This window comes from Mytilus trossulus, chromosome 3, assembly GCF_036588685.1.
Source record: "Mytilus trossulus isolate FHL-02 chromosome 3, PNRI_Mtr1.1.1.hap1, whole genome shotgun sequence".
Lineage (NCBI taxonomy): Eukaryota > Metazoa > Mollusca > Bivalvia > Mytilida > Mytilidae > Mytilus > Mytilus trossulus.
Window position 1 is genome coordinate 17,271,354 of NC_086375.1, and position 12,874 is coordinate 17,284,227.

Genomic DNA, 12,874 nt, shown 5'->3' on the forward strand with positions numbered 1-12,874 from the left:
CGTGAATTTCGTGCAAAAAGTGTCTTTTGCAAAATCAAAACACGAAATCGGACTCTGCATGCCGATTCCATTGAAGATCTGTTTCAAGATCGCGCATTCAATTTACGCCTTATATTTCTACATCGAAACGAGTGTGGTTGATCTGATCAGATATACAAAAGATGTAAATATATATAGTGACTGCATTTTATTTCTCATTTCAGGAAGAAGAAAAAAGTATTTGCAAAGATATCTTATATTTGTTGATCGAAAACTTGTGCTGACTTTGACATTGCCGTGTGAATACGGATCGCTATTTAGAAATCGCCTGCCGAAATTCCTCGGTCATGCTACTGCAAAAAGTCTTCGACCACGACGAGACTCGAACTCGCAATCTTCTGATTCGAAGTCAGACGCCTTATCCATTAGGCCACGCGGTCTTAGCAATACATTCGGGCAAAATAGAACTTAAACATCGCAAATCTGGATAGTGGCATTTTGCCTTCTCTCTGAATAATCTGCTCTTGACGTAATCAAAAATGGTCAAGAAACACAATACAAAATGTGCTAGCCTTATGAATCGAATTCGAACGTATATCGTATATATATGCTTTATAATACATTTACATTATTACTGGGCTCGATATTAACAATGAAACATTTCTGAGATTTTGGCGCCAACATTGTTTTCACACTAAAGGTGACAGAATTTGTGGCTTTTCAATATAAAATCAATGGAACTGATAAAATAGTTTTGCATTTGTTCTTTAGATGTAACAAATAGCCATGGGCAAACAGGTTGACGCAAAAATAACTATCGCACTAATTAACCGCTTCTTACAAACGACACCCATTTCTTTACAATTGGTATACATCTGCCCGGCTAGCTCAGTCGGTAGAGCACGAGACTCTTAATCTCGGGGTCGTGGGTTCGAGCCCCACGTTGGGCGGTTAATTTTTATTGTATCGTTTGACAATTTGTAGAAGACGGAAAAATACACGATAACTGCAATCTAGTGAGTTTTATATTTGCCACCTAATGTTTATTAGACATAAATCGATTTCATAAACGGTGGTCTATAAAAGTGCACGAGATCCTGCTTTCATTTTACTTGATCGCAGCCGTACCCGTGAATTTCGTGCAAAAAAGTGTCTTTTGCAAAATCAAAACACGAAATCGGACTCTGCATGCCGATTCCATTGAAGATCTGTTTCAAGATCGCGCATTCAATTTACGCCTTATATTTCTACATCGAAACGAGTGTGGTTGATCTGATCAGATATACAAAAGATGTAAATATATATAGTGACTGCATTTTATTTCTCATTTCAGGAAGAAGAAAAAAGTATTTGCAAAGATATCTTATATTTGTTGATCGAAAACTTGTGCTGACTTTGACATTGCCGTGTGAATACGGATCGCTATTTAGAAATCGCCTGCCGAAATTCCTCGGTCATGCTACTGCAAAAAGTCTTCGACCACGACGAGACTCGAACTCGCAATCTTCTGATTCGAAGTCAGACGCCTTATCCATTAGGCCACGCGGTCTTAGCAATACATTCGGGCAAAATAGAACTTAAACATCGCAAATCTGGATAGTGGCATTTTGCCTTCTCTCTGAATAATCTGCTCTTGACGTAATCAAAAATGGTCAAGAAACACAATACAAAATGTGCTAGCCTTATGAATCGAATTCGAACGTATATCGTATATATATGCTTTATAATACATTTACATTATTACTGGGCTCGATATTAACAATGAAACATTTCTGAGATTTTGGCGCCAACATTGTTTTCACACTAAAGGTGACAGAATTTGTGGCTTTTCAATATAAAATCAATGGAACTGATAAAATAGTTTTGCATTTGTTCTTTAGATGTAACAAATAGCCATGGGCAAACAGGTTGACGCAAAAATAACTATCGCACTAATTAACCGCTTCTTACAAACGACACCCATTTCTTTACAATTGGTATACATCTGCCCGGCTAGCTCAGTCGGTAGAGCACGAGACTCTTAATCTCGGGGTCGTGGGTTCGAGCCCCACGTTGGGCGGTTAATTTTTATTGTATCGTTTGACAATTTGTAGAAGACGGAAAAATACACGATAACTGCAATCTAGTGAGTTTTATATTTGCCACCTAATGTTTATTAGACATAAATCGATTTCATAAACGGTGGTCTATAAAAGTGCACGAGATCCTGCTTTCATTTTACTTGATCGCAGCCGTACCCGTGAATTTCGTGCAAAAAAGTGTCTTTTGCAAAATCAAAACACGAAATCGGACTCTGCATGCCGATTCCATTGAAGATCTGTTTCAAGATCGCGCATTCAATTTACGCCTTATATTTCTACATCGAAACGAGTGTGGTTGATCTGATCAGATATACAAAAGATGTAAATATATATAGTGACTGCATTTTATTTCTCATTTCAGGAAGAAGAAAAAAGTATTTGCAAAGATATCTTATATTTGTTGATCGAAAACTTGTGCTGACTTTGACATTGCCGTGTGAATACGGATCGCTATTTAGAAATCGCCTGCCGAAATTCCTCGGTCATGCTACTGCAAAAAGTCTTCGACCACGACGAGACTCGAACTCGCAATCTTCTGATTCGAAGTCAGACGCCTTATCCATTAGGCCACGCGGTCTTAGCAATACATTCGGGCAAAATAGAACTTAAACATCGCAAATCTGGATAGTGGCATTTTGCCTTCTCTCTGAATAATCTGCTCTTGACGTAATCAAAAATGGTCAAGAAACACAATACAAAATGTGCTAGCCTTATGAATCGAATTCGAACGTATATCGTATATATATGCTTTATAATACATTTACATTATTACTGGGCTCGATATTAACAATGAAACATTTCTGAGATTTTGGCGCCAACATTGTTTTCACACTAAAGGTGACAGAATTTGTGGCTTTTCAATATAAAATCAATGGAACTGATAAAATAGTTTTGCATTTGTTCTTTAGATGTAACAAATAGCCATGGGCAAACAGGTTGACGCAAAAATAACTATCGCACTAATTAACCGCTTCTTACAAACGACACCCATTTCTTTACAATTGGTATACATCTGCCCGGCTAGCTCAGTCGGTAGAGCACGAGACTCTTAATCTCGGGGTCGTGGGTTCGAGCCCCACGTTGGGCGGTTAATTTTTATTGTATCGTTTGACAATTTGTAGAAGACGGAAAAATACACGATAACTGCAATCTAGTGAGTTTTATATTTGCCACCTAATGTTTATTAGACATAAATCGATTTCATAAACGGTGGTCTATAAAAGTGCACGAGATCCTGCTTTCATTTTACTTGATCGCAGCCGTACCCGTGAATTTCGTGCAAAAAGTGTCTTTTGCAAAATCAAAACACGAAATCGGACTCTGCATGCCGATTCCATTGAAGATCTGTTTCAAGATCGCGCATTCAATTTACGCCTTATATTTCTACATCGAAACGAGTGTGGTTGATCTGATCAGATATACAAAAGATGTAAATATATATAGTGACTGCATTTTATTTCTCATTTCAGGAAGAAGAAAAAAGTATTTGCAAAGATATCTTATATTTGTTGATCGAAAACTTGTGCTGACTTTGACATTGCCGTGTGAATACGGATCGCTATTTAGAAATCGCCTGCCGAAATTCCTCGGTCATGCTACTGCAAAAAGTCTTCGACCACGACGAGACTCGAACTCGCAATCTTCTGATTCGAAGTCAGACGCCTTATCCATTAGGCCACGCGGTCTTAGCAATACATTCGGGCAAAATAGAACTTAAACATCGCAAATCTGGATAGTGGCATTTTGCCTTCTCTCTGAATAATCTGCTCTTGACGTAATCAAAAATGGTCAAGAAACACAATACAAAATGTGCTAGCCTTATGAATCGAATTCGAACGTATATCGTATATATATGCTTTATAATACATTTACATTATTACTGGGCTCGATATTAACAATGAAACATTTCTGAGATTTTGGCGCCAACATTGTTTTCACACTAAAGGTGACAGAATTTGTGGCTTTTCAATATAAAATCAATGGAACTGATAAAATAGTTTTGCATTTGTTCTTTAGATGTAACAAATAGCCATGGGCAAACAGGTTGACGCAAAAATAACTATCGCACTAATTAACCGCTTCTTACAAACGACACCCATTTCTTTACAATTGGTATACATCTGCCCGGCTAGCTCAGTCGGTAGAGCACGAGACTCTTAATCTCGGGGTCGTGGGTTCGAGCCCCACGTTGGGCGGTTAATTTTTATTGTATCGTTTGACAATTTGTAGAAGACGGAAAAATACACGATAACTGCAATCTAGTGAGTTTTATATTTGCCACCTAATGTTTATTAGACATAAATCGATTTCATAAACGGTGGTCTATAAAAGTGCACGAGATCCTGCTTTCATTTTACTTGATCGCAGCCGTACCCGTGAATTTCGTGCAAAAAGTGTCTTTTGCAAAATCAAAACACGAAATCGGACTCTGCATGCCGATTCCATTGAAGATCTGTTTCAAGATCGCGCATTCAATTTACGCCTTATATTTCTACATCGAAACGAGTGTGGTTGATCTGATCAGATATACAAAAGATGTAAATATATATAGTGACTGCATTTTATTTCTCATTTCAGGAAGAAGAAAAAAGTATTTGCAAAGATATCTTATATTTGTTGATCGAAAACTTGTGCTGACTTTGACATTGCCGTGTGAATACGGATCGCTATTTAGAAATCGCCTGCCGAAATTCCTCGGTCATGCTACTGCAAAAAGTCTTCGACCACGACGAGACTCGAACTCGCAATCTTCTGATTCGAAGTCAGACGCCTTATCCATTAGGCCACGCGGTCTTAGCAATACATTCGGGCAAAATAGAACTTAAACATCGCAAATCTGGATAGTGGCATTTTGCCTTCTCTCTGAATAATCTGCTCTTGACGTAATCAAAAATGGTCAAGAAACACAATACAAAATGTGCTAGCCTTATGAATCGAATTCGAACGTATATCGTATATATATGCTTTATAATACATTTACATTATTACTGGGCTCGATATTAACAATGAAACATTTCTGAGATTTTGGCGCCAACATTGTTTTCACACTAAAGGTGACAGAATTTGTGGCTTTTCAATATAAAATCAATGGAACTGATAAAATAGTTTTGCATTTGTTCTTTAGATGTAACAAATAGCCATGGGCAAACAGGTTGACGCAAAAATAACTATCGCACTAATTAACCGCTTCTTACAAACGACACCCATTTCTTTACAATTGGTATACATCTGCCCGGCTAGCTCAGTCGGTAGAGCACGAGACTCTTAATCTCGGGGTCGTGGGTTCGAGCCCCACGTTGGGCGGTTAATTTTTATTGTATCGTTTGACAATTTGTAGAAGACGGAAAAATACACGATAACTGCAATCTAGTGAGTTTTATATTTGCCACCTAATGTTTATTAGACATAAATCGATTTCATAAACGGTGGTCTATAAAAGTGCACGAGATCCTGCTTTCATTTTACTTGATCGCAGCCGTACCCGTGAATTTCGTGCAAAAAGTGTCTTTTGCAAAATCAAAACACGAAATCGGACTCTGCATGCCGATTCCATTGAAGATCTGTTTCAAGATCGCGCATTCAATTTACGCCTTATATTTCTACATCGAAACGAGTGTGGTTGATCTGATCAGATATACAAAAGATGTAAATATATATAGTGACTGCATTTTATTTCTCATTTCAGGAAGAAGAAAAAAGTATTTGCAAAGATATCTTATATTTGTTGATCGAAAACTTGTGCTGACTTTGACATTGCCGTGTGAATACGGATCGCTATTTAGAAATCGCCTGCCGAAATTCCTCGGTCATGCTACTGCAAAAAGTCTTCGACCACGACGAGACTCGAACTCGCAATCTTCTGATTCGAAGTCAGACGCCTTATCCATTAGGCCACGCGGTCTTAGCAATACATTCGGGCAAAATAGAACTTAAACATCGCAAATCTGGATAGTGGCATTTTGCCTTCTCTCTGAATAATCTGCTCTTGACGTAATCAAAAATGGTCAAGAAACACAATACAAAATGTGCTAGCCTTATGAATCGAATTCGAACGTATATCGTATATATATGCTTTATAATACATTTACATTATTACTGGGCTCGATATTAACAATGAAACATTTCTGAGATTTTGGCGCCAACATTGTTTTCACACTAAAGGTGACAGAATTTGTGGCTTTTCAATATAAAATCAATGGAACTGATAAAATAGTTTTGCATTTGTTCTTTAGATGTAACAAATAGCCATGGGCAAACAGGTTGACGCAAAAATAACTATCGCACTAATTAACCGCTTCTTACAAACGACACCCATTTCTTTACAATTGGTATACATCTGCCCGGCTAGCTCAGTCGGTAGAGCACGAGACTCTTAATCTCGGGGTCGTGGGTTCGAGCCCCACGTTGGGCGGTTAATTTTTATTGTATCGTTTGACAATTTGTAGAAGACGGAAAAATACACGATAACTGCAATCTAGTGAGTTTTATATTTGCCACCTAATGTTTATTAGACATAAATCGATTTCATAAACGGTGGTCTATAAAAGTGCACGAGATCCTGCTTTCATTTTACTTGATCGCAGCCGTACCCGTGAATTTCGTGCAAAAAGTGTCTTTTGCAAAATCAAAACACGAAATCGGACTCTGCATGCCGATTCCATTGAAGATCTGTTTCAAGATCGCGCATTCAATTTACGCCTTATATTTCTACATCGAAACGAGTGTGGTTGATCTGATCAGATATACAAAAGATGTAAATATATATAGTGACTGCATTTTATTTCTCATTTCAGGAAGAAGAAAAAAGTATTTGCAAAGATATCTTATATTTGTTGATCGAAAACTTGTGCTGACTTTGACATTGCCGTGTGAATACGGATCGCTATTTAGAAATCGCCTGCCGAAATTCCTCGGTCATGCTACTGCAAAAAGTCTTCGACCACGACGAGACTCGAACTCGCAATCTTCTGATTCGAAGTCAGACGCCTTATCCATTAGGCCACGCGGTCTTAGCAATACATTCGGGCAAAATAGAACTTAAACATCGCAAATCTGGATAGTGGCATTTTGCCTTCTCTCTGAATAATCTGCTCTTGACGTAATCAAAAATGGTCAAGAAACACAATACAAAATGTGCTAGCCTTATGAATCGAATTCGAACGTATATCGTATATATATGCTTTATAATACATTTACATTATTACTGGGCTCGATATTAACAATGAAACATTTCTGAGATTTTGGCGCCAACATTGTTTTCACACTAAAGGTGACAGAATTTGTGGCTTTTCAATATAAAATCAATGGAACTGATAAAATAGTTTTGCATTTGTTCTTTAGATGTAACAAATAGCCATGGGCAAACAGGTTGACGCAAAAATAACTATCGCACTAATTAACCGCTTCTTACAAACGACACCCATTTCTTTACAATTGGTATACATCTGCCCGGCTAGCTCAGTCGGTAGAGCACGAGACTCTTAATCTCGGGGTCGTGGGTTCGAGCCCCACGTTGGGCGGTTAATTTTTATTGTATCGTTTGACAATTTGTAGAAGACGGAAAAATACACGATAACTGCAATCTAGTGAGTTTTATATTTGCCACCTAATGTTTATTAGACATAAATCGATTTCATAAACGGTGGTCTATAAAAGTGCACGAGATCCTGCTTTCATTTTACTTGATCGCAGCCGTACCCGTGAATTTCGTGCAAAAAGTGTCTTTTGCAAAATCAAAACACGAAATCGGACTCTGCATGCCGATTCCATTGAAGATCTGTTTCAAGATCGCGCATTCAATTTACGCCTTATATTTCTACATCGAAACGAGTGTGGTTGATCTGATCAGATATACAAAAGATGTAAATATATATAGTGACTGCATTTTATTTCTCATTTCAGGAAGAAGAAAAAAGTATTTGCAAAGATATCTTATATTTGTTGATCGAAAACTTGTGCTGACTTTGACATTGCCGTGTGAATACGGATCGCTATTTAGAAATCGCCTGCCGAAATTCCTCGGTCATGCTACTGCAAAAAGTCTTCGACCACGACGAGACTCGAACTCGCAATCTTCTGATTCGAAGTCAGACGCCTTATCCATTAGGCCACGCGGTCTTAGCAATACATTCGGGCAAAATAGAACTTAAACATCGCAAATCTGGATAGTGGCATTTTGCCTTCTCTCTGAATAATCTGCTCTTGACGTAATCAAAAATGGTCAAGAAACACAATACAAAATGTGCTAGCCTTATGAATCGAATTCGAACGTATATCGTATATATATGCTTTATAATACATTTACATTATTACTGGGCTCGATATTAACAATGAAACATTTCTGAGATTTTGGCGCCAACATTGTTTTCACACTAAAGGTGACAGAATTTGTGGCTTTTCAATATAAAATCAATGGAACTGATAAAATAGTTTTGCATTTGTTCTTTAGATGTAACAAATAGCCATGGGCAAACAGGTTGACGCAAAAATAACTATCGCACTAATTAACCGCTTCTTACAAACGACACCCATTTCTTTACAATTGGTATACATCTGCCCGGCTAGCTCAGTCGGTAGAGCACGAGACTCTTAATCTCGGGGTCGTGGGTTCGAGCCCCACGTTGGGCGGTTAATTTTTATTGTATCGTTTGACAATTTGTAGAAGACGGAAAAATACACGATAACTGCAATCTAGTGAGTTTTATATTTGCCACCTAATGTTTATTAGACATAAATCGATTTCATAAACGGTGGTCTATAAAAGTGCACGAGATCCTGCTTTCATTTTACTTGATCGCAGCCGTACCCGTGAATTTCGTGCAAAAAGTGTCTTTTGCAAAATCAAAACACGAAATCGGACTCTGCATGCCGATTCCATTGAAGATCTGTTTCAAGATCGCGCATTCAATTTACGCCTTATATTTCTACATCGAAACGAGTGTGGTTGATCTGATCAGATATACAAAAGATGTAAATATATATAGTGACTGCATTTTATTTCTCATTTCAGGAAGAAGAAAAAAGTATTTGCAAAGATATCTTATATTTGTTGATCGAAAACTTGTGCTGACTTTGACATTGCCGTGTGAATACGGATCGCTATTTAGAAATCGCCTGCCGAAATTCCTCGGTCATGCTACTGCAAAAAGTCTTCGACCACGACGAGACTCGAACTCGCAATCTTCTGATTCGAAGTCAGACGCCTTATCCATTAGGCCACGCGGTCTTAGCAATACATTCGGGCAAAATAGAACTTAAACATCGCAAATCTGGATAGTGGCATTTTGCCTTCTCTCTGAATAATCTGCTCTTGACGTAATCAAAAATGGTCAAGAAACACAATACAAAATGTGCTAGCCTTATGAATCGAATTCGAACGTATATCGTATATATATGCTTTATAATACATTTACATTATTACTGGGCTCGATATTAACAATGAAACATTTCTGAGATTTTGGCGCCAACATTGTTTTCACACTAAAGGTGACAGAATTTGTGGCTTTTCAATATAAAATCAATGGAACTGATAAAATAGTTTTGCATTTGTTCTTTAGATGTAACAAATAGCCATGGGCAAACAGGTTGACGCAAAAATAACTATCGCACTAATTAACCGCTTCTTACAAACGACACCCATTTCTTTACAATTGGTATACATCTGCCCGGCTAGCTCAGTCGGTAGAGCACGAGACTCTTAATCTCGGGGTCGTGGGTTCGAGCCCCACGTTGGGCGGTTAATTTTTATTGTATCGTTTGACAATTTGTAGAAGACGGAAAAATACACGATAACTGCAATCTAGTGAGTTTTATATTTGCCACCTAATGTTTATTAGACATAAATCGATTTCATAAACGGTGGTCTATAAAAGTGCACGAGATCCTGCTTTCATTTTACTTGATCGCAGCCGTACCCGTGAATTTCGTGCAAAAAGTGTCTTTTGCAAAATCAAAACACGAAATCGGACTCTGCATGCCGATTCCATTGAAGATCTGTTTCAAGATCGCGCATTCAATTTACGCCTTATATTTCTACATCGAAACGAGTGTGGTTGATCTGATCAGATATACAAAAGATGTAAATATATATAGTGACTGCATTTTATTTCTCATTTCAGGAAGAAGAAAAAAGTATTTGCAAAGATATCTTATATTTGTTGATCGAAAACTTGTGCTGACTTTGACATTGCCGTGTGAATACGGATCGCTATTTAGAAATCGCCTGCCGAAATTCCTCGGTCATGCTACTGCAAAAAGTCTTCGACCACGACGAGACTCGAACTCGCAATCTTCTGATTCGAAGTCAGACGCCTTATCCATTAGGCCACGCGGTCTTAGCAATACATTCGGGCAAAATAGAACTTAAACATCGCAAATCTGGATAGTGGCATTTTGCCTTCTCTCTGAATAATCTGCTCTTGACGTAATCAAAAATGGTCAAGAAACACAATACAAAATGTGCTAGCCTTATGAATCGAATTCGAACGTATATCGTATATATATGCTTTATAATACATTTACATTATTACTGGGCTCGATATTAACAATGAAACATTTCTGAGATTTTGGCGCCAACATTGTTTTCACACTAAAGGTGACAGAATTTGTGGCTTTTCAATATAAAATCAATGGAACTGATAAAATAGTTTTGCATTTGTTCTTTAGATGTAACAAATAGCCATGGGCAAACAGGTTGACGCAAAAATAACTATCGCACTAATTAACCGCTTCTTACAAACGACACCCATTTCTTTACAATTGGTATACATCTGCCCGGCTAGCTCAGTCGGTAGAGCACGAGACTCTTAATCTCGGGGTCGTGGGTTCGAGCCCCACGTTGGGCGGTTAATTTTTATTGTATCGTTTGACAATTTGTAGAAGACGGAAAAATACACGATAACTGCAATCTAGTGAGTTTTATATTTGCCACCTAATGTTTATTAGACATAAATCGATTTCATAAACGGTGGTCTATAAAAGTGCACGAGATCCTGCTTTCATTTTACTTGATCGCAGCCGTACCCGTGAATTTCGTGCAAAAAGTGTCTTTTGCAAAATCAAAACACGAAATCGGACTCTGCATGCCGATTCCATTGAAGATCTGTTTCAAGATCGCGCATTCAATTTACGCCTTATATTTCTACATCGAAACGAGTGTGGTTGATCTGATCAGATATACAAAAGATGTAAATATATATAGTGACTGCATTTTATTTCTCATTTCAGGAAGAAGAAAAAAGTATTTGCAAAGATATCTTATATTTGTTGATCGAAAACTTGTGCTGACTTTGACATTGCCGTGTGAATACGGATCGCTATTTAGAAATCGCCTGCCGAAATTCCTCGGTCATGCTACTGCAAAAAGTCTTCGACCACGACGAGACTCGAACTCGCAATCTTCTGATTCGAAGTCAGACGCCTTATCCATTAGGCCACGCGGTCTTAGCAATACATTCGGGCAAAATAGAACTTAAACATCGCAAATCTGGATAGTGGCATTTTGCCTTCTCTCTGAATAATCTGCTCTTGACGTAATCAAAAATGGTCAAGAAACACAATACAAAATGTGCTAGCCTTATGAATCGAATTCGAACGTATATCGTATATATATGCTTTATAATACATTTACATTATTACTGGGCTCGATATTAACAATGAAACATTTCTGAGATTTTGGCGCCAACATTGTTTTCACACTAAAGGTGACAGAATTTGTGGCTTTTCAATATAAAATCAATGGAACTGATAAAATAGTTTTGCATTTGTTCTTTAGATGTAACAAATAGCCATGGGCAAACAGGTTGACGCAAAAATAACTATCGCACTAATTAACCGCTTCTTACAAACGACACCCATTTCTTTACAATTGGTATACATCTGCCCGGCTAGCTCAGTCGGTAGAGCACGAGACTCTTAATCTCGGGGTCGTGGGTTCGAGCCCCACGTTGGGCGGTTAATTTTTATTGTATCGTTTGACAATTTGTAGAAGACGGAAAAATACACGATAACTGCAATCTAGTGAGTTTTATATTTGCCACCTAATGTTTATTAGACATAAATCGATTTCATAAACGGTGGTCTATAAAAGTGCACGAGATCCTGCTTTCATTTTACTTGATCGCAGCCGTACCCGTGAATTTCGTGCAAAAAGTGTCTTTTGCAAAATCAAAACACGAAATCGGACTCTGCATGCCGATTCCATTGAAGATCTGTTTCAAGATCGCGCATTCAATTTACGCCTTATATTTCTACATCGAAACGAGTGTGGTTGATCTGATCAGATATACAAAAGATGTAAATATATATAGTGACTGCATTTTATTTCTCATTTCAGGAAGAAGAAAAAAGTATTTGCAAAGATATCTTATATTTGTTGATCGAAAACTTGTGCTGACTTTGACATTGCCGTGTGAATACGGATCGCTATTTAGAAATCGCCTGCCGAAATTCCTCGGTCATGCTACTGCAAAAAGTCTTCGACCACGACGAGACTCGAACTCGCAATCTTCTGATTCGAAGTCAGACGCCTTATCCATTAGGCCACGCGGTCTTAGCAATACATTCGGGCAAAATAGAACTTAAACATCGCAAATCTGGATAGTGGCATTTTGCCTTCTCTCTGAATAATCTGCTCTTGACGTAATCAAAAATGGTCAAGAAACACAATACAAAATGTGCTAGCCTTATGAATCGAATTCGAACGTATATCGTATATATATGCTTTATAATACATTTACATTATTACTGGGCTCGATATTAACAATGAAACATTTCTGAGATTTTGGCGCCAACATTGTTTTCACACTAAAGGTGAC

The 12,874-nt window shown here is 37.9% G+C and overlaps 12 non-coding genes across 12 annotated transcripts; all 12 read right to left on the reverse strand.

The window, feature by feature from the left end:
* Positions 1 to 346: 346 nt before the first annotated feature.
* On the reverse strand, positions 347 to 419 carry Trnar-ucg (transfer RNA arginine (anticodon UCG)). The gene has a single exon. It is a non-coding gene; the product is annotated as a tRNA-Arg (tRNA).
* A 1,036-nt stretch (positions 420 to 1,455) lies between these two features.
* Positions 1,456 to 1,528, reverse strand: Trnar-ucg (transfer RNA arginine (anticodon UCG)). Its single transcript has one exon. It is a non-coding gene; the product is annotated as a tRNA-Arg (tRNA).
* A 1,036-nt stretch (positions 1,529 to 2,564) lies between these two features.
* Positions 2,565 to 2,637, reverse strand: Trnar-ucg (transfer RNA arginine (anticodon UCG)). The gene has a single exon. It is a non-coding gene; the product is annotated as a tRNA-Arg (tRNA).
* A 1,035-nt stretch (positions 2,638 to 3,672) lies between these two features.
* Trnar-ucg (transfer RNA arginine (anticodon UCG)) lies at positions 3,673 to 3,745 on the reverse strand. Its single transcript has one exon. It is a non-coding gene; the product is annotated as a tRNA-Arg (tRNA).
* A 1,035-nt stretch (positions 3,746 to 4,780) lies between these two features.
* On the reverse strand, positions 4,781 to 4,853 carry Trnar-ucg (transfer RNA arginine (anticodon UCG)). Its single transcript has one exon. It is a non-coding gene; the product is annotated as a tRNA-Arg (tRNA).
* A 1,035-nt stretch (positions 4,854 to 5,888) lies between these two features.
* On the reverse strand, positions 5,889 to 5,961 carry Trnar-ucg (transfer RNA arginine (anticodon UCG)). Its single transcript has one exon. It is a non-coding gene; the product is annotated as a tRNA-Arg (tRNA).
* A 1,035-nt stretch (positions 5,962 to 6,996) lies between these two features.
* Positions 6,997 to 7,069, reverse strand: Trnar-ucg (transfer RNA arginine (anticodon UCG)). The gene has a single exon. It is a non-coding gene; the product is annotated as a tRNA-Arg (tRNA).
* Positions 7,070 to 8,104: 1,035 nt separating this feature from the next.
* Trnar-ucg (transfer RNA arginine (anticodon UCG)) lies at positions 8,105 to 8,177 on the reverse strand. Its single transcript has one exon. It is a non-coding gene; the product is annotated as a tRNA-Arg (tRNA).
* A 1,035-nt stretch (positions 8,178 to 9,212) lies between these two features.
* On the reverse strand, positions 9,213 to 9,285 carry Trnar-ucg (transfer RNA arginine (anticodon UCG)). The gene has a single exon. It is a non-coding gene; the product is annotated as a tRNA-Arg (tRNA).
* Positions 9,286 to 10,320: 1,035 nt separating this feature from the next.
* On the reverse strand, positions 10,321 to 10,393 carry Trnar-ucg (transfer RNA arginine (anticodon UCG)). The gene has a single exon. It is a non-coding gene; the product is annotated as a tRNA-Arg (tRNA).
* A 1,035-nt stretch (positions 10,394 to 11,428) lies between these two features.
* Trnar-ucg (transfer RNA arginine (anticodon UCG)) lies at positions 11,429 to 11,501 on the reverse strand. Its single transcript has one exon. It is a non-coding gene; the product is annotated as a tRNA-Arg (tRNA).
* Positions 11,502 to 12,536: 1,035 nt separating this feature from the next.
* On the reverse strand, positions 12,537 to 12,609 carry Trnar-ucg (transfer RNA arginine (anticodon UCG)). The gene has a single exon. It is a non-coding gene; the product is annotated as a tRNA-Arg (tRNA).
* Positions 12,610 to 12,874: the final 265 nt, after the last annotated feature.